The sequence below is a fragment of the Pleurodeles waltl genome, chromosome 5, assembly GCF_031143425.1.
Source record: "Pleurodeles waltl isolate 20211129_DDA chromosome 5, aPleWal1.hap1.20221129, whole genome shotgun sequence".
NCBI lineage: Eukaryota > Metazoa > Chordata > Amphibia > Caudata > Salamandridae > Pleurodeles > Pleurodeles waltl.
This window is the reverse complement of record NC_090444.1, coordinates 1,068,154,546-1,068,181,633: the sequence shown is the minus strand read 5'-3', so window position 1 is coordinate 1,068,181,633 and position 27,088 is coordinate 1,068,154,546.

Below are 27,088 nucleotides of genomic sequence, written 5' to 3'. Positions count from 1 at the left end.
CTTGGCTGTGCACGAAGGATTTCCACCGGAAGTGCACAGGGGCCGGAGTAGCTTGCAAAGTCGCGGTTCCCAGCAATGCAGCCCAGCGAGGTGAGGCAAGGACTTACCTCCACCAAACTTGGGCTGAAGAGTCACTGGACTGTGGGGGTCACTTGGACGGTGTCGCTGGATTCGAGGGACCTCGCTCGTCGTGCTGAGAGGAGACCCAAGGGACCGGTAATGCAGCTTTTTGGTGCCTGCGGTTGCAGGGGGAAGATTCCGTCGACCCACGGGAGATTTCTTCTGAGCTTCTGGTGCAGAGAGGAGGCAGACTACCCCCACAGCATGCACAAGCAGGAAAACAGTCGAGAAGGCGGCAGGATCAGCGTTACAGAGTTGCAGTAGTCGTCTTTGCTACTATGTTGCAGGTTTGCAGGCTTCCAGCGCGGTCAGCGGTCGATTCCTTATCAGAAGGTGAAGAGGGAGATGCAGAGGAACTCGGCTGAGCTCATGCATTCGTTATCTAAAGTTTCCCCAGAGACAGAGACCCTAAATAGCCAGAAAAGAGGGTTTGGCTACCTAGGAGAGAGGAAAGGCTACTAACACCTGAAGGAGCCTATCAGCAGGAGTCTCTGACGTCACCTGGTGGCACTGGCCACTCAGAGCAGTCCAGTGTGCCAGCAGCACCTCTGTTTCCAAGATGGCAGAGGTCTGGAGCACACTGGAGGAGCTCTGGACACCTCCCAGGGGAGGTGCAGGTCAGGGGAGTGGTCACTCCCCTTTCCTTTGTCCAGTTTCGCGCCAGAGCAGGGGCGAAGGGGTCCCTGAACCGGTGTAGACTGGCTTATGCAGAATTGGGCACCTCTGTGCCCAACAAAGCATTTCCAGAGGCTGGGGGAGGCTACTCCTCCCCTGCCTTCACACCATTTTCCAAAGGGAGAGGGTGTCACACCCTCTCTCAGAGGAAGTTCTTTGTTCTGCCATCCTGGGCCAGGCCTGGCTGGACCCCAGGAGGGCAGATGCCTGTCTGAGGGGTTGGCAGCAGCAGCAGCTGCAGTGAAACCCCAGGAAGGGCAGTTTGGCAGTACCAGGGTCTGTGCTACAGACCACTGGGATCATGGAATTGTACCAACAATGCCAGGATGGCATAGAGGGGGCAATTCCATGATCATAGACATGTTACATGGCCATATTCGGAGTTACCATGGTGAAGCTACATATAGGTAGTGACCTATATGTAGTGCACGCGTGTAATGGTGTCCCCGCACTCACAAAGTTCAGGGAATTGGCTCTGAACAATGTGGGGGCACCTTGGCTAGTGCCAGGGTGCCCTCACACTAAGTAACTTTGCACCTAACCTTTACCAGGTAAAGGTTAGACATATAGGTGACTTATAAGTTACTTAAGTGCAGTGTAAAATGGCTGTGAAATAACGTGGACGTTATTTCACTCAGGCTGCAGTGGCAGGCCTGTGTAAGAATTGTCAGAGCTCCCTATGGGTGGCAAAATAAATGCTGCAGCCCATAGGGATCTCCTGGAACCCCAATACCCTGGGTACCTCAGTACCATATACTAGGGAATTATAAGGGTGTTCCAGTAAGCCAATGTAAATTGGTAAAAAATGGTCACTAGCCTGTTAGTGACAATTTGAAAGTAATGAGAGAGCATAACCACTGAGGTTCTGGTTAGCAGAGCCTCAGTGAGACAGTTAGGCACCACACAGGGAACATATACATGCACACCTATGAGCACTGGGGCCCTGTGTGACAGGGTCCCAGTGACACATACATATAGGCCACAAACCTATGAGCACTGGGGTCCTGACTAGCAGGATCCCAGTGACACATAACAACCATACTGAAAACATGGTGTTTTCACTATGAGCACTGAGGCCTGGCTATCAGGATCCCAGTGAGACAGTGAAAACAGTGACAAACACCCTGACATACACTCACAAACAGGCCAAAAGTGGGGGTAACAAGGCTAGAAAGAGGCTACCTTCTCACACAACCCCCCCCCAAACGAAGGACAATAAGGCTAACCTTGGCCAGTTGAGACTTTATTGTCTAAGTGGTGATAAGTAGAGAGTAGCTCTGCAATAGACTGGTTACTCCCTTTATCATCCACTAAATGGTTACTTCCCTGTGGGGATGTAAACCACCCTGTTTGAAGTTTTTTAGCTAAGCAACAATGTGAAGATGTATTTTCAGAGTTTCTATCAGTAAGTTTTAGTTTAGAGCAGTGGGAATTGTCCACTGAACCTATTTGTAGTGATGGAAATGCCAGACAGGGATGCTGTCTCAGAAAAGCCATAGCTGGGCAAAAACTTAGTCCATATGGCTGGAAGAGAGAACAGGGATGCTGTTTCTCTTGGGTTGGAGCAGGGCAGGGATGCTGTCCTATCAGCTCCACACTAGGGCAGGGATGCTGTCCTAAGTGTTGTGAGGTAGTGCAGGGTTTCTGCACTAAAGTTTCTCTGGGAGGGTTGGAGGGATGCTCCATGTTAACTAAAATGGTGCTGTTTTTCTCACCAATGTTAGTTATCCCACAGAGAGGTACTTCCACCTCAGGGAGTCCAGCTTTGCCAGCTGATGATTCCCTTGGAACAGGTGCCACCCCAGGAGAGGTTTCTCCCACCACAGGAATAGTATCCTGAATGGTAGGGTGGTTAGGGGATACTGTGATACCCTTTTTACCTGTTGATGGAGAGGGATCCTGAGTTTTCAGGCCTTCTCTCCTTTGCTTTTTCATTTCACTTGAAATGAGAGGGAACAATTCCTCAGGGATGCCCAGCATGGCTGCATGGGCATAAAACTCTACATCAGCCCAACCTGAGGCCTCTAGGTCATTACCTAAGAGACAGTCTACAGGTAAGCTAGGTGATACCACCACCTGCTTAGGGCCAGTAACTCCACCCCAACTAAACTGAATTATAGCTAAGGGAAGAAACTTAGTGGAGTTATGGACATCAATAATCTTATACTGTTGTCCGATGATGTGTTGTTCAGGAGGCACTAGGTTTTCAGTCACCAAAGTGAAACTGGCACCTGTGTCCCTGTAGGCCAAGGCCTCAACACCATTTATTGAAACTGTCTGCCTGTACTTATCCATTGTAAGGGGACAAGCAGCCAGTGTGGCAAGGCCAATGCCACTAGGTGTGACAGAAACTGTCTTGGGACTGATTACATCAGTTTCCACTATGGACCCATAAGTGAACCCAACTACACCCTTTGCTTGACTGTTGCCAGCAGTCCCACCACTAGTACCACTACTGCTAGGGGCACTAGAGCTTGATGTATTAGTGGTGGTAGGCTCAGGGGGTTTACCTGGACAGGACTTATCCCCTGGCCTATGGCCTCTGTTTTTACACACAAAGCACCAGGGCTTTTTAATGTGTGCAGGTTGGGAAGAAGAGGAAGAATTTGTTTTATCCCCACCCTCTGAAGAGTGTTTAAGATTTGAAGTGGGATCTTTGGTTTTACCCTTATCCCCATGCTTATCTTGTTATTGCCATCTTTGTCACCCTTTGTATGAACTTTTCTGTTCACCCTTGTTCTGACCCATTTGTCTGCCTTCTTTCCCAATTCTTGGGGAGAGGTCAGATCAGAGTCTACCAGGTACTGGTGCAACAAATCAGACACACAATTATTAAGTATATGCTCTCTCAGGATTGTGTTATACAGGCTTTCATAATCAGTAACTTTACTGCCATGTAACCACCCCTCCAAGGCCTTCACTGAATGGTCAATGAAATCAACCCAGTCTTGTGAAGACTCCTTTTTGGTCTCTCTGAACTTTATCCTGTACTGTTCAGTGGTTAAGCCATAACCATCCAGGAGTGCATTCTTAAGAACTGTAAAATTATTGGCATCATTTTCTTTCACTGTAAGGAGCCTATCCCTACCTTTTCCACTAAATGATAGCCATAGGATAGCAGCCCACTGCTTTTGAGGGACATCCTGTACAGCACAGGCCCTCTCAAGTGCAGCAAACCACTTGTTAATGTCATCCCCCTCCTTATAAGGGGGAACTATCTTGTGCAGATTCCTGGAATCATGCTCTTTTGCAGGATGACTATGGGGAATACTGCTGCTGCCACCATGGGTATCTAAACCCAACTTCTGTCTTTCCCTCTCTATTTCTAAAGACTGTCTATCCAAATCCAGCTGTTGCTTCTTGAGCTTCAGTCTGGTTTGTTCCACTCTCAATCTATTGAGCTCCCTTTCTAACAATCTGTCATCAGGGTGGGTGGGAGGGACATTTCTAGATACAGAGGTATGATGGGAATGAACAGAAGGAGACCTGTCCCTTACAGAGGGCACCCTAACAGCTTGGCTACCAGTATAATGTGAGAGCACACCATCAGTATGGTGTGATTCAACCTCTGTACCAACTATGCTAGACTGTCTAGTAATGGGCAGGCTGAGAAGTTTCTTTCCTGAACCTTTTCCTGGGGGAGTCCCTGGATCAGATTGAGAACCATTAGCTACTTTTTCTACAGATTGGGCACTTATGGCCTTATCCTGTACTCTAAGCATATTAATTAACAGTTCTAAGGAAGGATTCTTCCCTACACTCAAACCTCTCTCTATGCAGAGACTCCTTGCTCCTTTCCAGCTAAGGTGATCATATGCAAGTTTGGACAGTTCAACTTTTTGGCCTGTGCCAGACATTTTTAGAGAGAGTTAAAGTGATAGATAAAGAGAAAAAAGTTTTCAGAACTTTTTGGAAAGACAGAAAAAACTTTTTAAACTTTTAAGAACTTTTTGAAAGTTTAGAAGTACTTTTCAGCACTTAGAAAAGAGTGAAAAGAGGAAATGCAAAACTTTTTGGCTATGTGTATATACACTGACCTTGTTTTGTATATTTTTCTCTTATGAAAAGTACAATGACAAGAGTGGTAAGTAGTCTCAAAGCACTTATCCCACCGCTGCACAACCAATGTAGGAGGCTGGACTGGCTTGTAGTGAGTACCAAGGGGTACTTGCACCTTGCACCAGGCCCAGTTATCCCTTATTAGTGTATAGGGTGTCTAGCAGCTTAGGCTGATAGATAATGGTAGCTTAGCAAAGCAGCTCAGGCTGAACTAGGAGACGTGTGAAGCTACTACAGTACCACTTAGTGTCATATGCACAATATCACAAGAAAACACAATACACAGTTATACTAAAAATAAAGGTACTTTATTTTTATGACAATATGCCAAAGTATCTCAGAGTGTACCCTCAGTGAGAGGATAGGAAATATACACAAGATATATATACACAATAGCAAAAATATGCAGTATAGTCTTAGAAAACAGTGCAAACAATGTATAGTTACAATAGGATGCAATGGGGAAACATAGGGATAGGGGCAACACAAACCATATACTCCAAAAGTGGAATGCGAACCACGAATGGACCCCAAACCTATGTGACCTTGTAGAGGGTCGCTGGGACTATTAGAAAATAGTGAGAGTTAGAAAAATAACCCTCCCCAAGACCCTGAAAAGTGAGTGCAAAGTGCACCAAAGTTCCCCTAAGGACAAAATAGTCGTGTTAGAGGGAAAATGCAAGGAAAACACAAATCAGCAATGCAACAACGATGGATTCCTGACTGAGGGTACCTGTGGAACAAGGGGACCAAGTCCAAAAGTCACAAGCAGCTCGGAGAGGGGCAGATGCCCAAGAAATGCCAGCGGTTGGTGCAAAGAAGCTCTTACTAGGCTGAAGAACTGTGAATACTGCAGGAACGACAAGGGCTAGAGACTTCCCCTTTGGAGGATAGATCCCGCACTCCTTGGAGAGTCGTGCAGAAGTATTTTCCCGCCGGATGGACGCCAACAAGCCTTGCTACACGCAAATCGTGCGTTTGGCGTTTTTGGACGCTGCTGGGGCCCAGGAGGGACCAGAAGGTCGCAAATTAGACCTGCAGAGAGAGGGGACGTCGAGCAAGACAAAGAGCCCTCACTGAAGCAGGTAGCACCCGTAGAAGTGCCAGAAACAGGCACTACGAGGATGCGTGAAACGGTGCTCGCCGAAGTTGCACAAAGGAGTCCCACGTCGCCGGAGACCAACTTAGAAAGTCGTGCAATGCAGGTTAGAGTGCCGTTGACCCAGGCTTGGCTGTGCACGAAGGATTTCCGCCGGAAGTGCACAGGGGCCGGAGTAGCTTGCAAAGTCGCGGTTCCCAGCAATGCAGCCCAGCGAGGTGAGGCAAGGACTTACCTCCACCAAACTTGGGCTGAAGAGTCACTGGACTGTGGGGGTCACTTGGACGGTGTCGCTGGATTCGAGGGACCTCGCTCGTCGTGCTGAGAGGAGACCCAAGGGACCGGTAATGCAGCTTTTTGGTGCCTGCGGTTGCAGGGGGAAGATTCCGTCGACCCACGGGAGATTTCTTCTGAGCTTCTGGTGCAGAGAGGAGGCAGACTACCCCCACAGCATGCACAAGCAGGAAAACAGTCGAGAAGGCGGCAGGATCAGCGTTACAGAGTTGCAGTAGTCGTCTTTGCTACTATGTTGCAGGTTTGCAGGCTTCCAGCGCGGTCAGCGGTCGATTCCTTATCAGAAGGTGAAGAGGGAGATGCAGAGGAACTCGGCTGAGCTCATGCATTCGTTATCTAAAGTTTCCCCAGAGACAGAGACCCTAAATAGCCAGAAAAGAGGGTTTGGCTACCTAGGAGAGAGGAAAGGCTACTAACACCTGAAGGAGCCTATCAGCAGGAGTCTCTGACGTCACCTGGTGGCACTGGCCACTCAGAGCAGTCCAGTGTGCCAGCAGCACCTCTGTTTCCAAGATGGCAGAGGTCTGGAGCACACTGGAGGAGCTCTGGACACCTCCCAGGGGAGGTGCAGGTCAGGGGAGTGGTCACTCCCCTTTCCTTTGTCCAGTTTCGCGCCAGAGCAGGGGCGAAGGGGTCCCTGAACCGGTGTAGACTGGCTTATGCAGAATTGGGCACCTCTGTGCCCAACAAAGCATTTCCAGAGGCTGGGGGAGGCTACTCCTCCCCTGCCTTCACACCATTTTCCAAAGGGAGAGGGTGTCACACCCTCTCTCAGAGGAAGTTCTTTGTTCTGCCATCCTGGGCCAGGCCTGGCTGGACCCCAGGAGGGCAGATGCCTGTCTGAGGGGTTGGCAGCAGCAGCAGCTGCAGTGAAACCCCAGGAAGGGCAGTTTGGCAGTACCAGGGTCTGTGCTACAGACCACTGGGATCATGGAATTGTACCAACAATGCCAGGATGGCATAGAGGGGGCAATTCCATGATCATAGACATGTTACATGGCCATATTCGGAGTTACCATGGTGAAGCTACATATAGGTAGTGACCTATATGTAGTGCACGCGTGTAATGGTGTCCCCGCACTCACAAAGTTCAGGGAATTGGCTCTGAACAATGTGGGGGCACCTTGGCTAGTGCCAGGGTGCCCTCACACTAAGTAACTTTGCACCTAACCTTTACCAGGTAAAGGTTAGACATATAGGTGACTTATAAGTTACTTAAGTGCAGTGTAAAATGGCTGTGAAATAACGTGGACGTTATTTCACTCAGGCTGCAGTGGCAGGCCTGTGTAAGAATTGTCAGAGCTCCCTATGGGTGGCAAAAGAAATGCTGCAGCCCATAGGGATCTCCTGGAACCCCAATACCCTGGGTACCTCAGTACCATATACTAGGGAATTATAAGGGTGTTCCAGTAAGCCAATGTAAATTGGTAAAAAATGGTCACTAGCCTGTTAGTGACAATTTGAAAGTAATGAGAGAGCATAACCACTGAGGTTCTGGTTAGCAGAGCCTCAGTGAGACAGTTAGGCACCACACAGGGAACATATACATGCACACCTATGAGCACTGGGGCCCTGTGTGACAGGGTCCCAGTGACACATACATATAGGCCACAAACCTATGAGCACTGGGGTCCTGACTAGCAGGATCCCAGTGACACATAACAACCATACTGAAAACATGGTGTTTTCACTATGAGCACTGAGGCCTGGCTATCAGGATCCCAGTGAGACAGTGAAAACAGTGACAAACACCCTGACATACACTCACAAACAGGCCAAAAGTGGGGGTAACAAGGCTAGAAAGAGGCTACCTTCTCACAACCGCCGTCTCAAGCACCGCTGCACTGGGCCCTTCATCTCAAGCACCGCTGAACTGGGCCCTTCATCTCAAGCACCGCTGCACTGGGCCCTTCATCTCAAGCACCGCTGCACTGGGCACCGCCGTCTCAAGCACCGCTGCACTGGGCCCTTCATCTCAAGCACCGCTGAACTGGGCACCGCCGTCTCAAGCACCGCTGCACTGGGCCCTTCATCTCAAGTACCGCTGGCCCACGAGCGGCAGGGGCTGGCCCGCATCTGTGTCGGGCAGGGCTGCACGAAGCACTCTTGGCACCAGGCCCCCTCCAGAACCAGTGGAGACTGTTATCCACTTGTGAGACTGTGGCTTTGCACTCCCCAGGATGTAACAGTGGGCAGCCCACCCACTGTCTGGACTTGTGAGACTGTGGCTTTGCACTCCCCAGGATTGAACAGTGGGCAGCCCACCCACTGTCTGGACTTGTGAGACTGTGGCTTTGCACTCCCCAGGATTGAACAGTGGGCATGGAGGCCCCTCGTGGATCTGGCGTCGTGCACTCATCTGGCTGAGGTGCCCCCCCTTCCCTTCCCCCTGAGGTTGCTATCTGATGCCCCTGCAGTGTTCTCTCTGTTGGAGTCAGGTATTCTGTGTGGGCTTTGCCCAGGTGATTTGGGCCCAGTGGTCCACGAACAATGCCTGCTACAATGCTTGGACTTGTACATTTATGTATATAAGAGTTTTTGATCTGTATATATATTTTTTTGGCAGTAATACAATATATTCCAATGTTTAGAATCATTTCCTTTTGTCTTTGCATTCTTCCGGGGGGTTTGGGGGGTGTCACTCTGATGTGTTGCTATGCATTGATGTGTGTATTGTAGTGGGTGAGGGTGAGGGTGGGTGTGTTGCGTATGTGTGTACCCGTGATCATTTCCCCTCCCCCTCCCCTGTGTCGTAGGTGCAGTACTCACCGTTGTCTTCTGCGCCGGCGTTCGAGTTCCTGGTAGAGGAGCAGGTACACTATCGCTGGGAGTATGTGGAGTTTGGGTTCCATGCTGTCCTGATTCCTCGTGGGCTGTATGGAGGTGAGCGTTTTCCCTTCGAAATGGCTGTTTCCGCCGTGTTTTTATCGGCGGGGCTACCGCCCCGGAAAAGGTGGCGGATTGGTAGGTTGTGATACAGTGGGCGGTACATTGTCTCCCGCCTGTCTGTTGGCAGTGACCGCCACGCTGTTTGTTTGTACCGCCGTGGCGGGCGGTGTGTTGATGTGGCGGTCGCTGTTGGCGGTTTCCGCCAGGGTCAGAATTCCATTTTTTTTCCCCACCAGCCTGTTTGCGGTTTGGCCGCCGCTTTAACACCGACCGCCAGGGTTGGAATGCCCACCTTAGTCTGCTAATACCATTGGGCGCCCCTGGGATGTGAGACTGTTCCGCCCTCCGCCCCGGCGCCACCCGCAACCCCCCCGGCGCGCCCCGCATCAGGCAGCCACACATTTATACCAAAGATACTCGTTGCTGGAGGCGCATTCCCCCGGGCCCCAGCTGCGCTCCAGAGTCCCCAGTGGCTTTCCGAGTTCAGGCAACATTAGAGCCGGCGGGCCAGCAGAATAGATGTGTGCAATTAAAGTTCATCTGCGGACCTGGGGGTGACCCTCGGCCCGCCCAGTTCTCCTGTTATTGTAGATGCGGATCTGGCCGTGTCAGAGTCCGTGCCCAACTCATGGGGCTTCCTAACAGTCGCGAAGTTGCTTTGCATGTGTAAGGGCGTCTCTTTCAGTACTCTTGCTCTTTCTTCTGCTACCAAGCATCCTCAGGAGTGGTGAATATGTGGATGCGTTCCTCCGCTGCCACCCTTAGTCTTGCGGGAAAAAGCAAGGCGTACTTTATGTTGTGTTCACGCAGGCGCTGTTTAATTTTAACATAGGAGTTGCGTTGACTCTGCACCTCCTGTGTGAAGTCCGGGTATGCATTTATAGTCGAATCCTCGTACTTAAATGGGTCTTTGTTGCGTAATTGTTGTAATATTGCGTCCCTGTAGTTTAGGAATCTGGCGATCAGTGGTCTAGGCGGCTGGCCAGGGGCCGGGGGTCTGCCCGGGATTCTGTACGCCCGTTCCACGGAGAAAAACTTGGATGGAGCTCCGTTTAACACCTCCTTGATAAGCCATTGCTCCAGGGGAATTTCTGATTCTGATTGCTGCATGCTTTCTGGAAATCCCAGGAAACGTACGTTGTTGCCGCGCGCCCTGCTCTCCATTTCTTCCGATCTCCTCCAGAGCACTTTCAGTTCTGCGTCAATGCGCTGAATCTGTTTTTGGTTGCCTTGAGCCACTGAGGTTAATTCGGAAAGTTCTTCTGCGGCCGTTTTCACTCTTTCGGCTAAATTTCGGTGGTCCACGCGTAAGAGATTCAGGTCTTGTGAAACTGCATCTATTCTGTTTTCCAGAGAGGATTTAGGGGGTCATTCTGACTTTGGCGGGTGGCGGAGGCCGCCCGCCAAAGTCCCGCCAAAGTCCCGCCGTCAGAATACCGCCGCGGTAATTCTGAGTTTCCCGCTGGGCTGGCGGGCGACCGCCAGAAGGCCGCCCGCCAGCCCAGCGGGAAACCCCCTTCCATGAGGATGCCGGCTCCGAATGGAGCCGGCGGAGTGGAAGGGGTGCGACGGGTGCAGTTGCACCGTCGCGATTTTCAGTGTCTGCTATGCAGACACTGAAAATCTTTGTGGGGCCCTGTTAGGGGGCCCCTGCAGTGCCCATGCCATTGGCATGGGCACTGCAGGGGCCCCCAGGGGCCCCACGACACCCATTACCGCCAGCCAGGTTCTGGCGGTCAAAACCGCCAGAACCAGGCTGGCGGTAAGGGGGTCGGAATCCCCATGGCGGCGCTGCCTGCAGCGCCACCATGGAGGATTCCCTAGGGCAGCGGGAAACCAGCGGGACACCGCCAGTTTCCCGTTTCTGACCGCGGCTGTACCGCCGCGGTCAGAATGCCCATGGATGCACCGCCAGCCTGTTGGCGGTGCATCCGCGGTCCCCGGCCCTGGCGGTAGTCAACCGCCAGGGTCGGAATGACCCCCTTAGTGTCCATAATCACCTGTAATACTTTCTCAAACTGGGCAGAATGCTACATGAGAGTTTTTTCCAGTGACTGTAGGGACTGGTTGGTCTGCTGGTCTTTGGGTTTTGTTCCAAGAGTATTGCGGTCCAGATTCTTAGATGACTTGGCCCTGCCGGCCATTGTGGCTGTCCAGGAATTACCTTTTGAGATGTTATTTCGCACAGTTTGGCGCTATCGACTCGGCGGGCTAGCCTTTTGCCTATTGCCCTCAATATGGTGTGTGCTTTTAACTCTTGGGGTGTGGGATTGACTAGTAGAGCTAAGAAGGAGCTTATTCTTTGCTTTGAATGACCAGTGCGTATGGCTCTGTGCTCTCCGGGCGGCGCACGAGCCGCCGAACCCTCCACCGGCCTCAACGTTGAATCACCCCTGGGCTATTTGTAGTACCCCTGGCAGGGATGCGTCCCGTATGTGCTGGAGTAGGGTGCCCGTACCCCCAGGACTAGCAGCGCCCCCAGAGGAGAGAGGGGGCGCGGCCGGAGACAGAAGAGGGAAGCACAACAGGGCGAGTCCAAGAAGGGGAGCGGGTGTCTGGCCCCCAGGCGGGTTCCACTTCAGCTCCCGTGATCGCTGGTATAGATCCACGGGAGCGCACGACGGCTAGTTTCTTGCTTCTCACGGGCAGACGGTGGGGCCCAGGTGTGGCTCCCACGTTTTCGATCCGGGCCAATCACCGGTACGGAGCGGTCTGTCAGGGCGAGATCAGTGGGGTCCCTGTGGCGCACTCTGGTCCTGAGCCACCTCCTGAGCTTGAGCGCTACGCGCCGCAATTTTAAGGGCGCAGGTCATCTGTGAAAGAAGTGAAGCGAGGGGGGGGCGGGGGCTCGGTGGCGTCGCCCCTGCGTATTTCAAGCTTCCACCAGCAGGCCTCCTCCCCACCTCGGTATGTTGTTTTGCATTACTTTTCCCAGCCCCATCTCAAGCCGCTGTGCACATAAATTGCGGGCTGGAGTGTCTGTGCAGCCCAGTGAAGGGGCTCTTTCCCCCACTCAGTTCAGTGCAGCGCTGCGGAGTTGTGGCCCAGTCCTGGGCCCCCGTCTCAGCCTTGCGCTGTCTTCTCGCTGTGCTGCGGGAGCGCCAATTGCCGCCCCCGGATCCAGGCCCCCGCCGGTCGAGCTCCGGACGGCGGAGCGAGGATAGGCGGTCGCGCCCACAGCCCCCCGGCCCCCCAGCTATGAGGAAAGCCAGGCGGCGCGGGCGACGCGGGGCGGAGGCGCGGTCAGATCCGCCGACGCAGCCCCTCATGCCAGCAGCAGCGTTTAGGCCGGGGTCCGCGTCTCGCGACCCCCGGCCTCGCGGCCAGATATCAGCGCCGCAGCCACGTTCAGTGCAGCGACCGGCCCCCGCTAGGTGCTCCGTCCCGCCCCGGGCAGACCACCACTCCCGATGTGGCAGTGGGGTTCCCGGGGCCGCCCTACAGGATATGTTTGGCGAGCCCTGGACGGAGCGCATGCTTCAGGCGACCATCCCGGCCGCCATTTTGGCTCCTCCATACTTATTGCATCTTAATTGTTTTGACCTGCATCTTACCAGCTAAATATTTTATATTTTTCTAAACATCATGTGGTGTATTTTTGTGGTGTTCTACTGTGTTATTGCATGATTTATTACGCAAATAGTTTACACATTGCCTTCTAAGTTAAGCCTGACTGCTCAGTGCCAAGCTACCAAAGGGTGGGCACAGGATAATTTGGATTGTGTGTGACTTACCCTGACTAGAATGCGGGTCCTTGCTTGGGCAGGGGGTCACCTGACTGCCAACCAAAGACCCCATTTAAAAAAAAATGTTTTAAGTTTTAGGGGTGGGCAGGAACATAGGTTGGTAAGGGTAGTTTTAGAGTTTATGGGTTGGTAAGGATATTGGGTTGTAAGGATTTTTTTTGGTTTAAGTGTGGGTAGGGTAAAGGATGCATGGGTGTTTATAGGGTCTAGGGGTGGGTAGCAGTATAAGATGGTGAGGGTATTTTTAGGGTTATGGAGTAGGCAGGGGTAAATGGTGGTAGGGGTACTTTTAGGGTTTGGGATTGGAAGAGACATAGGGTGGTAAGGGAATTTCTTTGGGGGTTAGGGGTCGGTAGGAGCATAGGATGGGAAGAAATGTTTATGGTTTAAGGGTGGGTAGGGGCATAGGGTGATAAGGATACTTTTTAGAATTTAGGGGTGGGTAAGGGCATAATAGTAAGGGAATATTTAGGGTTTAGGGGAGGGAAGAGGCATAGGGTTGTAAGGGTATTTTAAAAGTTTATGGGTGGGTAGTGGTTTAAGATGTAAGATGGTAAGGGCATTATTTAGGGCTGTGGGTGGGTAAAGGCAGATATATATATATATATATATATATATATATATATATATATATACCCACCCTAAGCCCCAAAACATCTTATATAAATATATAGATATACATATATAGATAGATGTAGATATTACCTAGTGGCGGTCACCACTATGTAGTTACAGTTAGGACCAAGGGCCAGATGTAGCAAGAAAACATTTTGCGAGTTGCAAATTGTGAGTACTAGCGACTCGCAATTTGCAACTCGCAAAATGTAATGCAGAAAGGTGTCTCAGACATCTTCTGCGACTCGCTATGGGGTCGCAAAGACCCACCTCATGAATGTTAATGAGGTGGGTCGCAGTTTGCGACCCCATAGCGAGTCTAGGCACTCTCAGGGATGGTGGCCTGCTGGAGACAGTAGACCACCATGTCCGTGACTGCTTTTTGAATAAAGCAGTTTTTTCTTTTTCTTTTTGCAGCCTGTTTTCCTTAAAGGAAAACGAGCTGCAAAAAGAAAAATACCGAAACAATTTGGTTTCGGTTTTTTCAGAGTAGGCAGTGGTCCATAGGACCACTGCCTGCTCTGAAAAAATATTTTTATTGGCATTCACAAAGGGGAAGGGGTCCCATGGGGACCCCTTCCCTTTTGCGAATGAGTTACCATCCACTTCAAGTGGATGGTAACTGCGAGTTGGTCTGCGACCACATTTGCGGTCCCAAAACAACTCTGCATGGCGATGCGGTCGCAAATAGGAAGGGAACACCCCTTCCTATTTGCGAGTCGCAGCCTCAAATTGCGAGTCAGTACCCACTCATAATTTGTGGTTGTGCATCGCGTTTGGCCTTTTGCGCCTCTCAAACTGCGTTTTTCGCAGTTTGCGAGGCCCAAAAGGCTTGCTACATCTGGCCCCAAGTTTCTATAGAAAGAGCATTTTTTGTTTTGCTGATAACTTTGGTGCCGCTTGACTAATGTTTACGAACTTTTCCAAGAAAATACAACACTCACTTGAGCTGCTGACCGGAAAGTTTCAGGGTGATCTGTTTTTTTTTGGGGGGGGTGAGAAAAAGGGTGTTTCCAAAACACTTTTATCCCATTCATTTTTCCATAGGGATTTGGAACAGCTATAGCGCCAAAACTACTGGACAGAAGTACACCAGATGTGTCAGAAAGGAAGGTCCTTGTCAAGAAAGTAACCTCTCTTTGTTTAGGTGTAAATCTGTTCAGTAGTTTTAGAGAAATGAAAGAAAACCCAAATTTGTATATCTAGGGATGCAAAGGATTCGTGACCCCTCTCGATCTTGTGCTGAGATCTGATTGGCTGACAGCACTTCAAGAAGGAAGCCATATAAGTGTTGTCAGACATCTTGGGATTCGGCTGGAGCCGAGTTCAGGAAAAAATAATTATAAAATACTAAAAACCCTGACCCCATAGCTCTGGTGCTGGGGTCCCATAGGGAACTTCCCCCCGGGCTAACTAGCATGTTTTAAAAATGTTCATGACTGATCTGTAGATATGGCAAACATTTTTTTCAAGCCCCCGGGTGCGCAAATTCCTTGGGGAATGTTGTTTCTAATGGGGGGCACCCAGCCCCCACCTTTAGCCCCTGGTACGCCACCTTCCCAGCGTGATGATCTATATTAATGCAGGGAGTACGCGGCCCCCCTGCAGCATCAGGGACCACCACCTCCCCGGAACTATATTTAAATTAAGTGGGGGAGACCTGTTGGCCTCCCCCACAGCTCTTAGGACCAACACCTCCCCAAGGCTTTTCAGAACTAATGTGCAGGCCACCCAGTCCCTCTGCATACCCTGGAACCACCTACTACCCAGGGCAAATTGAAAAAGAGGGAAACAGTGTTTGTTTTGGACCCCTGTAGCCTTGGGTAACACCACCTACCCAGGGCTTCTAACACATTGGAGGGGTCCATGTGGCCCCCCTTGTGTAGCCACTGATGGCCTAAGGATCGCTGACACCCGGGCCTGCTCCTGCTATATCCCAGCCTGCCCACCCATGGGGTATACTGCCAAAGGTTACTATAGCTCACACCCTCGCCATGCACTGCTAATTACCCCACAAATTACGGCACTCATGACATCTTTGATAACATCATTGACAATATCAATGTCTTATTTGCAGTAACATTTTTGATGAACAAGCTGTGCATGGCGGGGGCATGAGTTATAGTTAGTTAAGGTAACTATAACTGGTGAATTTCTATGGTTTTGTCAGTTTAAAATGTGAGCCTAACCGTAACGTCCCTGTAAACTTTGGTTTTTGAAGTGAATATATATATATATATATATATATATATATATATATATATGTATATATATATATATATATATATATATATATATAGAGAGAGAGAGAGAGCTAGTTCAACATCAACACACTCTAACTATGCTTAACTTTGAATGTAAATGGCACGTAATGATGAATCTGAGCATGAAATTTCATCTGAACATATGTAATGAATGTTTCTACATGTTAAGTGTTAACCTGTCATTAAATGCAAATGAAAAATAGTGACATTGCGTCAACAATTTTGTGGCAGTCCAGTCTTGATAAATTGGTACAGAGCCTGAATAATATTAATATTACTATGTTCCTTTCATCTGGAGGAGGAGGTATTTGTGTCTGCTACTTCAGGGATGGCTAGGTCTAATGATTGAAGGAGTATTATGTCTGGAATGCAGTGCTGTTTTGACAGATTCAGGCATGTGATGTGCTCTTTTCAAATTTTGGTCTTGATTAAAGGGTTTAAATTTCAAACTTTCCACAGTGATGCTTCATAGATAGATGTGTACCCTCACTACAAAGGACCTAATTGCGACCTTGGCAGATGGGATACTCTGACACAAACGTGAGAGATATCCCGCCTGCCGTTTTACAAGTTCCATAGAATATAATGGAACTTGCAGTACGGCGGACGAGATATCCGTCACATTTATGCTGGAGTATCCCATCTGTCAATGTTGTAATCAGGCCCAAAGTCTCTTGATTTGTCTTGTACTGTAATTCCCCTAGTTGCAAATAGTCATTCAATCAGTGAGGAGTTGACATTCTGGACTTTAGTTTCTGGTTTGCCATAAAGGCAGCCACATGGCTGGTATGCCCTACTTTTGTGCAGCATTGTCATTTGAAGGTGGTGGGAGCTGTTGCAGTTGCCCTGGAAAAACCTCACCTCCCTCTTTTTTACTTACTCTATTGTGTTGTGTTATTCAATATTGGTTTGTTGCAGCCTAGTTCTTGATGATTAGTATATCCTGACTTTCGTAAGTGATGGAGCAAGGATGCCAGGCCTGGTGGTAATGATTAGGTTGCCTGAGGTAATCACTATTTTTCAGCATAATTAAGAATTTATCACATATGCCTCTTAATTCATCATCTGCTGCATAAGCTGCAGAGTTTAACAAAAAATTGCTCGAAGCTGAAATGGATGAAGTTACCAAACCATGGCGATACATTGCCGTGCAGTGGAAGTACCTTCGAAAAGGATGACTGGTCATCTTTCTGTTAAGCAACAGTTTCTGTTTGCTGAAATTGAGTGTTGTGTTGATTCTAATGAGGTGAAATAACTGCCAAGACAGTATTAACCTGTTATAAAAATAACAAAATAATAAAGTAATACTAATACAAAATGTGCAGCATTACTCGTTTTTTGCTGCACAATTTCGTCTTCGACTGCCACATAGTGGCTGTAGCCACTTAGGAGAGAAGGGACACTTAAAACAAAGACCTTGGCAGACGAAGCAAAGGGCCTTGCAAGTCCGCGAAGAGGTGACATGCCTCACTTCTGTATGTAATGGAATGAGGATGCTAAAACTTCGCATAATAAGAATTACCCCCAAGTAATCTAACCATTTCTGTTGCATCCTGCTAGCCCAAACAAAGAGAGAAAAGTGTTGTTTTGTGAACAAAGTTCCAAAGACGCTCCGATTAGTTATTGTTGGGAACTTCAAGTAATACCCCTGAAGCGCCATAACAATGCGCTCCCATCCAGAATCACACACCTGCACGACAGCACAATATCACGCTTTGCCAGAGGGAAGCTAAAATAATTTCTTACTTGTATCTTCCTGCTGTTCACGACCAGACGAAGCCTGATTCTTGGAATATTCTTTCATCTCTCTCCCTTCCTAACCTAGACTGACAGCTTGTGTCCCTGTTCGTCTCTAAAGAAAGTGATCCTCTACCCTCCGCCAACTTTCATTCTCTGGAGAACAGCAATGCGGAGATTTAAACGGCGACAGTGTGCCAAATTTAGAAGCACTCTCTGCGACGTTCCCTGCAGGCTGCGCTCGGAACACTCTGGCTGCAGTGCTGCTGCCACAATATCAGGCCTCCGGATCTCAGCTTTCCGCGGCTGAAAAATTCCCAAGCTAACACAAATACAACTTTTGTACAGCTTCATTGCTACGAATGTTCCCCTTTGGATAAACGATTGCCTGTAGCTAGCACGTTGCTAATCCTCATCCCACATAGACTATTCTGTTATAAAGTTCTCCACAAGTTCAGTGGTGTTGATCGACTAATCGACAACTGAGATGTGTGGTCAGTGGGCCCTCCTGTGGTTAAAGCAACTATTTATATTTACTTATTTTAGGATGCACATAAAAACCCATATTTATACTTTTTAGCGCTGCATTTGCGTCATTTTTTGACGCAAAAGTGGCGCAAACTTACAAAATACAGGGCCATATTTATACTCTGTTTGCACCGAACGTGCGTCAAAAATTTTGACGTACATTCGGTGCAAACCGTGCACCATATTTATACAATGACGCCAGAGCCCGCAAATGCTAAAATTCAAGGTAGGCGTTCCCATCCAAAAAATGACTTAAACACCAGTGCGCCATATTTATCCTACCCCGCAAAAATGATGCACGAACGGGAGGCGGAGGCGGAAAATGACACACAGCCCGATTTGCGTAAAAAATAACACCTGGGTCAGGGCAGGCGTTAAAATGGGGCAAACACACCAGTACTTAAGGAAAACACACAGAAGCAACAGCAGAGCTCCAAAAGGAAGACATGGAGGTGCTTTTCATCCAGCATGCACGCCGATACAGAGCACAGGACCAACAGCAGCAGCTTCCACCACACCAGCAGGGACCCCAAAGGCAACGCAGAAAGCAGGAGAGGATATTCCGCACCAGGACAACCCTTCTGGGACTCCGGCAACAAGACATCATCCTTGAGGTAAAGATTCAACTGGCAAGCCATTCAGCAGCTGCTGCGCAACACTGAGCCACAGTTGGCACCCAGCTTGCAGACACTCCACACCATTCCACCAGAAACCAAGCTGCTAGCTGTACTCTACATGTTGGCAAGTGGCTCCTTTCAAATCACTGGTGCCCTGGTTCCCGGAATCTCAAAGTCCTCATTCTCTGCCTTTCTACCCAAGGTATTGGATGCCATCATCTCCCTCACACCCCGCCACATCAGCTTCCCCAAAACACAGCTGAAGCAGCAGGAGACCAACCAGGGCTTCTATCAAATCAATGGCTTCCCACACATGCTTGGTGCCATTGACTGCACACATATATGCATTGTGCCACTTGCTGCAACTGAACATCTATACCGCAACAGGAAGCACACACACTCCATCAATGTGCAGGCCATTGTCGATCACCGGGGATTGATCACCAACATCGTGGCAAAGTATCCTGGGAGTGTACATGATTCATTCATCTTCCATCACTGCACCATCAATCAACACTTCCAGGATGGACAATATGGCAATGGCCTACTTGTGGGTAAGTACAGAAACCTACTTCTATACACACTGCACAGCAACCCTCTAGGACAAACAACACATACACCACTACATTGACACGTGGCCAGGAAGACACTGAGGTTGTGATACTGCTAGGCATGTGTGATATCCTGACCCATTTGGATACACGCCTATGGAGAAATGACAGATCCAAATAACAACAGATGCCACTCCACAGACACAAGGGAACAATTTAAAACAACACAATGACAATGACATGGCCTCAACTGGCAGTACAACTTGGAAGATTAATCTTTCAATATCACATCAATAACACTCAATCAAACACCCTTCCAAGCAATAAGTACCGTATAAGTGGGTGTAATGTGTTTTGCTGTAGGTCAAACACCATGAAACACAGCATGATGATGATGACTACATTGTAGGTGACATGGAATCATTGAGGCAGTACCAATATCTCACATCAATCCTGCTCTGACATTGCCCACTACCAATAAGCAAGTGGACTGTGCTGAGAACACATATTGATGTGACAATATTGGAAGTGCACATTCCTACACATTTGGCTTGAGACAGTTACACATATTACACAACAGATGTACAAGCATATGGACCTTCTGACACTGTAAATGACAACCTCACAACCAAGTTAGCCAGCTGAACTAGAACATGTTCAGTAGTATAAGTACACGTTTAAACCTGAGTCGGCTTGGCAAAGGCAGAGAAATAGGTCTGCAGAGAACTTGTCACACATGGGATATTTGTGCATAGTCAATTGTCAACACGTCAGTGCTGACAATTTATGGAGATGTGTTGTACATTGTCACCTTGCCAAATCTAAGGGCCTCACTGATGTTCAACTAATTCTATTGCATATGTTAAAATGGAGGGGATGTCCATGCCATATAGATGCAACCGTGTTACCACCACTGTGGAATTAATTCTGTGTATGGAAGTATCATGTCACCCCAGTTAAGACACATGGACACCTCTTTCACATGACATAATGCAAGGAAGTACACAATGTACTGCAACTCTACAAAAATACCGCTGACATCCAGTCAATCAGCCAAACACCAGTTCAGATAATGAAACAACCCAATGCTAGAAGTCTAGGATTCCACACAATAACACAAACACCGATGAGTCACAGACAACACAAGAGAACAACTGCCATGCAAAGTGATAATCGTGGTGCAAGCAACATCAACATTTTCTCACTCATTTTCTCTTTCAGATGATCAGGGGTATGGGATCCAACCATGGATCATGACCCCATTTGGAAACCCAATCACAGCATCAGAGCGTGCCTATAATGAGGCACATCAGAGGACACGCACCATAGTTGAGAGGACTTTTGGCAAAGTCAAGATTCAGGTGCCTCGACATCACCGGAGGGCGCCTCCTATACTCACCAGAAATGGTCTGCAAGATCATTTTGATCTGTGCCATCTTGCACAACATATGTGTAAGGAGGAACATTCCCCTATATGAACCCGACCCACAAAAGCCTGAAGAGGAGGAAGAGGAGGACGTTGTCCATCAACATGAGGGGGACCATCCAAACACAGCTGCAGGATTGTGTCGGAGACAACACATTGTCCAAAATGTATTTTAGCTCTACTTACCATCACCACTGTCTTACCATATGTCAATAAAAACCTATTCTAATCACTGTATCATGGTATGGGTAATAGTTTTTGCATCACATTATCCCTAAGAATCATAATCAGAGTGTAGCCTCATGGAGCATTGCAGAAATACAGATTAGGATACAGAAAAATCCACATCACATTTGATGGGTATGAATGTTCACCCAACTTCACACACACTGTAAATGACATATATCTTGTCCATTTCACATTTGAAGGGCAATAGCAGAGGAGCACAGCTATTTCACATATACATGTTGGCAACATGGTTCATTGCAGCATATGACACACAACTAAGACACCATCATTCACTAAGGAAAAAAATGCCTCATGCATGAGGCAGTGGACGTGCTATAACATTGGTAACAAGAAGGTATGACCAGACCCTTGACAGCAGTAAGTGTGACATCAGCTATCTTTGCAAGGAGTATGTGTGAGAAGAAATCCATGTAAGCAGCAAATGGATAGCACGAGTGCCCCAGGTATGATTAGCATTGCTCACAAAACATCCCCTGCACATGCCATCCCAAGTCATAAGTCCTGGCACTGCCAGGTTCCGTGTCTCACCCCACCGTTCTTCAGGGGGCCCTGATAATAGAATATATTGTAACCAGATAATCCCTCATCTACACACACCGAGACTCACATTCTGACTCCAGTGTGCTTCCCTCTTTATTATGGTATACCATAGTCATTGTTCTTCTGTCTGCATGGACTTCTGGTCGAATAATGCACTGCCTTGTAGTCTGTAGGACCTGTAATCACCTGCCCATTGCTTCCCATGTGGACTTGTGAGAGACTGAAGCTGCACATACCTGTGTGCACCTCCATGTAGACCAGCCTTTTGAACATGCACTGCCCATGCAGCTGCCTGGAACGGCATAGAAACTGCCACTATATGTATAACATTGTTATGCATTGCCGTATAAATCACCTAGGTAACACAGGCCTTGGGTTATTGTGTTACGTTCCAACACACAGGACAAATACAGTTTTCATTTTCCACAGTGTTGTTCCAGCTTTGACCAGTCTCAGTCTGCTCACTGTGTATTTGCCTTGTTCATTTTTGTTCCTGATTGACCCTGCATCCTGTTAGCCTGACTGGTTCCTGTCTTTGCTTCACCATACAGGTTCCCTGTGGCTACATTTGTCTCATAGTTGCTTCCCACGCCCTCACTCTCCTCCTGGGGTATTGTGTTATGTAGGTCTACAATGAATACTCAAATACATTGTATAGTGTAATCAGTTTACTTATTGTATCATGGGGTGGAACTTGTCTTAAAATAGCCTAATCATGGCCCATCCCTTGTCTGGGATTCATGAATGCATGAGTTACAAATAGTGACAGTGTACCATGGCTGCATGCATGGATTGGGTATGGTGCCTCCAGCACAACAAACAACTTTAGATAATGTGCATGAAATGTCAACACATGTTTGTACCCTGACAGTCCACACACTGATTCACATTGCCCCCAACATATTGATGGGGCTTGCGTGGTGAATAGCTGTGAGATTAATCAGCACAGAGGCACTGATGTTCCCGGCTGCAGTGGGAATTTTAGAGGCCACCCTGTGTACAAATGTTGTGATTAAACCTGCCGGTTTAAAATTCCTGATCCATTAACTTTGTCAGCACACCAAGGTTGCCCTGTTGTCAGTCTCATAAAACGTCTGCAGTGCCATAGCTGGACTATCCCCATGTGTGTTTTCAATTCCACTTTGGCTTTCCTTCAATTCAGCTGTGAAGGATACTTTGTAAATGCATGAAATGGCTCCACAGACTCATGAGTAGACCTGCACATAACTGTTACAACATGGACCCCAATAATGACACAGGCTACACATGGCCCCACACACTTGAACTGGACACCTTTGTGCAAACAACCACTGGAAATATGTGAGCACGTGCTGCTTGGTCTGCTGGTCCTCCACTGCCACAGGAGAAACATAGGTAATTTATATGACTCAAACTGTGGCGTGACATTACATTTGTTGATTGGTTTTGGGACTCAGTGTCACAAACACCGTACCCACATACCATTTTCCAATGCCTGACTCATGGGTAGTATACAAACAAGTGCCCAGGAAGTGGTATCTAACATTCCAGGACATGGTCTTGGAACATTGCCATGATCAACCGTATTCTAACTATCCTGTGCATGGTTTGTCATTGGCGATGCTTATGTCCCAAAAAACCTGGGAAGTTCACACAGCATTTGTTGCTACGTGTCTGACAAATACATTTCCTTTCGCATGTCCACACTGAATAGCATCTGATGGTTGGCCACATTGAGAACACATGCATACAAGCACATTTAAGAAACTGCGACTTGTGATGTTCACACAGTGGGACAACTACATTAGTAAGAGCCAATTCACAAACATTGACACAGAGGCAATGAGTTACTGTATTGAGTTGAGTAGCCTTGCTATCCTCTATTGACGCACAACATGCCAGAACTGGGTAATACCAATTTGTATTCCACACGTTTGGCCATCTATTGCGTCAGTGAAGAGTGCAAATCCGGTACACCACTAGAGGATCATGGTCAGCAGTATTATGATTTGTCACATGTGCCCATACACCGGAATGCACAATGTAGGTGCAAACAGCCTATCTCTGTATAGTCATACCTTTCATGTACCATTAAAATTTAGAAACGACCCAAACCCAGTAAAAGACAGAAATGTTGATGCATACGCGTCAAAAAAGATGCACATTCGTCAAAAAATGCTGCATATGCGTGGAAGAATGACACTCACTGCCATGATACATCCAATGGCCCTGAGCGGTAATTCCCACACTGTTCCCCATGAAATTGGTGAAGTATGAAAAATAATTGAAAATTTGGATGCAGGGTAATTTCTAAGCATGTGCGTAAAAAAAAATGACGCACAGACTTTAAGCCTCATGATATTTTGACGCATAAGAATAAAAACGAACCACATTTCAGGCAGGAAGTGATGTAGTAGGATATCCTGTTTACAGAATTGGTACAGTGGTTGTACTATCACTTTCACTTTGCAGTCTGATTTTTCCTGACTGTGTGGCTATGTTTGGACTTGTCTCTCTGTGCATATTGTGAATTTGTCTCCTTTGTGGTCTTTAAATTGTCTTTTGGTGTTTCCTAAGTGTCTGTGTTGTCCTGTGGAAGTGTATTTTTGTCATTTCTGGTGTCTAATTTTGTCTTTGTACTGTTGGGAATCTGTTGTGGGTAGTGTTAGTTTTGGGATAGTTGGGCTGTTTTACTGTTAATTAATTTTCATTTCCCTCTCCTACTTTCCCTTCATTATCCTCTGTACCCCTTTATTACATCTTTTTTTTCAAGCATGTTGGGTAGGCCACATCTTGGTAGGATGGGAGAGGAGGAGCTGGGGGATTTATTTGGCTGGTGTGCCACTTCCTCCCATTAATGATTGAAGCAGGTGGCCGTGTGATACAGCTGTATCACACAGTGGGCAAGGAGGCTCTGGTGGGCAAAGGTCCTGTACCATCTTAAAAGAATCTACAACACTTCGCGCAACGACCACCAGCTGAAACACCGTTGGGCTGACCTGATTGCCAGGGAGCAAGACCTGCTGGACCACCTGGGGATTGTGATTGGTGGCCCAGTTGGTGAGTACAATTCAGAGTAATGTGCACATTTAAATACTCTGTAGTGACAATAGAAGATTTATTCATTTGCTGCAGACAATGTTTTTGGACATGTGGAATGCAAGTTAAACATACAGTTGCCGTGAGTTACACAATAATTCCTACACATTACCATAATTTGTTGACACAACAGCTGCACTAACTTACAAAACACAACAGGAGCCTGTAAATTAGTGCTGCCTTCACATCAATCTATGATGCAAATGTGGCTCTAACACATGTTTTAGGCATGGTCTGTGAGTTTATCTGGAAAGACATGTTTTTCATCCAGATATTTTCAAGAAATAATGTGTCCCACAATTATTTCTGATACATGTCTTGGATTCTGACACATATGTAACAAGTTATATCTGACCTCAGGTGACATCTCAGGCTGATAGTTGGACTTGGTTGTGCCACAATTAAATTAGGGATGGATGCCAAAAGTAATGCACACAGGTTCATATCAAAATGTTTTGTGCAACTTACCATAGCTGTGGCACATAAAATGAAGTAAATGATACAAAGTGAGGGGTAACAACTATCCATGGCCCTCTGTACATTGTACCTGTGTGTTTTACATTGGTCTTAGTCACAATAGCTGGCCCTGAGCTAATGCATTTGACATCTGTGTTACTCTATTGCCATGTGCTTCTCATAAGTTATGGGATCATCATGGGATATGTGACGTTGGGGAATGCATGATCACAATGGATGAAGTGCATGATGTCATGCAGGGGACCACTGACAAATTCCATGATACATATAAAGTTGACTAATACTTAGCTAGTTTAGTTTGGCACACCCATGCTGATCAAGTGCAGCATATGTTTAATAACTAACCTCCCAGTATGGAGGCTATCACTGACATGGGTGTATGCTAAGATCAGTAGACCAGCATTCCTGTGACTGCTCTCATTCCGAAGGTACATACAAATTGAAAACTACATCAGCATAATTGACACACTGGTACATTTGCTAAACCATGTATTAATAATATCACGGTGTCAGTTTGCTATATATCCGCTGATCAACCAAATTGGCAAATGTAAGAAGATGAATGTGGCTCATCTGTGATTTCCGAAACCCATATTGGGTAAACAGGGCAATGAGAGACACATTTCAGGTGAAATGACTACACCTGTGTCCATGCAGTCTGTCATGGATGAAATACAATATACACTGTCAACATATGTCTCCTTGTTGTATCCAAATATGAAAACTGGTCAATCCATGGCTAGCCTCAAACTGTCACCAAATAATGCACAGGATCCCTGCCATTATGGTGTCATGGGGGCATATGTGGCTCAGGGTACCCTTTTAATGTAGCATATGTAACCTAGACACAACACAGGCCCTACATGTAAGGGACCATAGAAAGCATGGCAAATCATGCCCTTAATTCAACCCACAGGTGTGTCACACAGTAAAGGATTGTCATTTGATGCCCAAACCACAATACTTGAGTGACTGGCATTGCAGTCCTCCAGGAAAGTGGCTTTGCATGTCTCTCATTGATACACATGATGAGAGGAGTACACTCCATAAATGAGTCTGCAAACATGATGGACCATGTTTGCCACCACATGATAGTTTGGGCCACTGCATGTGTGCAGATATGTGTGTATCATTCAATGGAGTGCCTGGGTCTGTACATGTTTACAGTGGTATGTCGGTTGCAGTATCATCATGCCTGAGAGGCTTGACTTTCTGATTTAATCTTACACACAGTAATTGTATCTGGAAGTGTTTTACAGTGCACAGACATTGAACACATTTCTCCCTTCCATGCTTTACAGGTGGGCCTGACCCCTACACTATCGGAGAGGTGGTTTGATTTGCGGACCCAGACATCTCCAGTAAGTGTTGATATTTCTGTTCTGTGTTGTGTTTTCTGCTGTTGTGTGATGGACTCCTGTGTGTTGGACACATAGCAAGGTATGATGCGCTGGTAAATGATCAGATCGGATATGTTCCTTGAGTGGAGTATCATTTCTATTCCATCTTTGAGTTGGGCAATCATTAGCGTATAGTCATATTTTGGGATTGTAGTGCAGCCCCGTAGGCACAGCCGTGTGAATAGGGTGGCTTTTGTGGATAAAACTTGTATTAAGATAATTTAGCAGAGGACCATATTTATGATTTAGCATGTCAGACCTTGAATCTCACAGTTTAGGGGTGCCAAAGTCTTACTCACAGACTTGAGCCTCCCTGTTCACTAATTAACATGTTTGACTGTATGTTTGACTTCCTAGCAGCATGTAGCTCCACATGGTGTGCTACATGTATGTGGCACTTGAGAACAATGGCATAGGTGTGCATGCAGCTCAGATGTGTGTTTGCATCTATCCGCTTGTTGTAAGTCATGTGTTACTGGTATGAAATGATGTTGACAATTGTCTGCATTTCCAAACATAAATGTGGATGGGATTGGCCAAGGTTTGGGTGTATCCTAGTTGGACATCCTCCTTACCTGTGGTGGACTGCCCAAACCCATGTACATGTGTCCAAAGCTTCCTTGGTGTCCTACATGTTGGAAAGTATTTGTTGCTTGTCCATCCTTCCCACTCAGGCACAGGCGGAGGGTTATGAAATGTGTTGCTAGGACTGTTGATCCAAGTT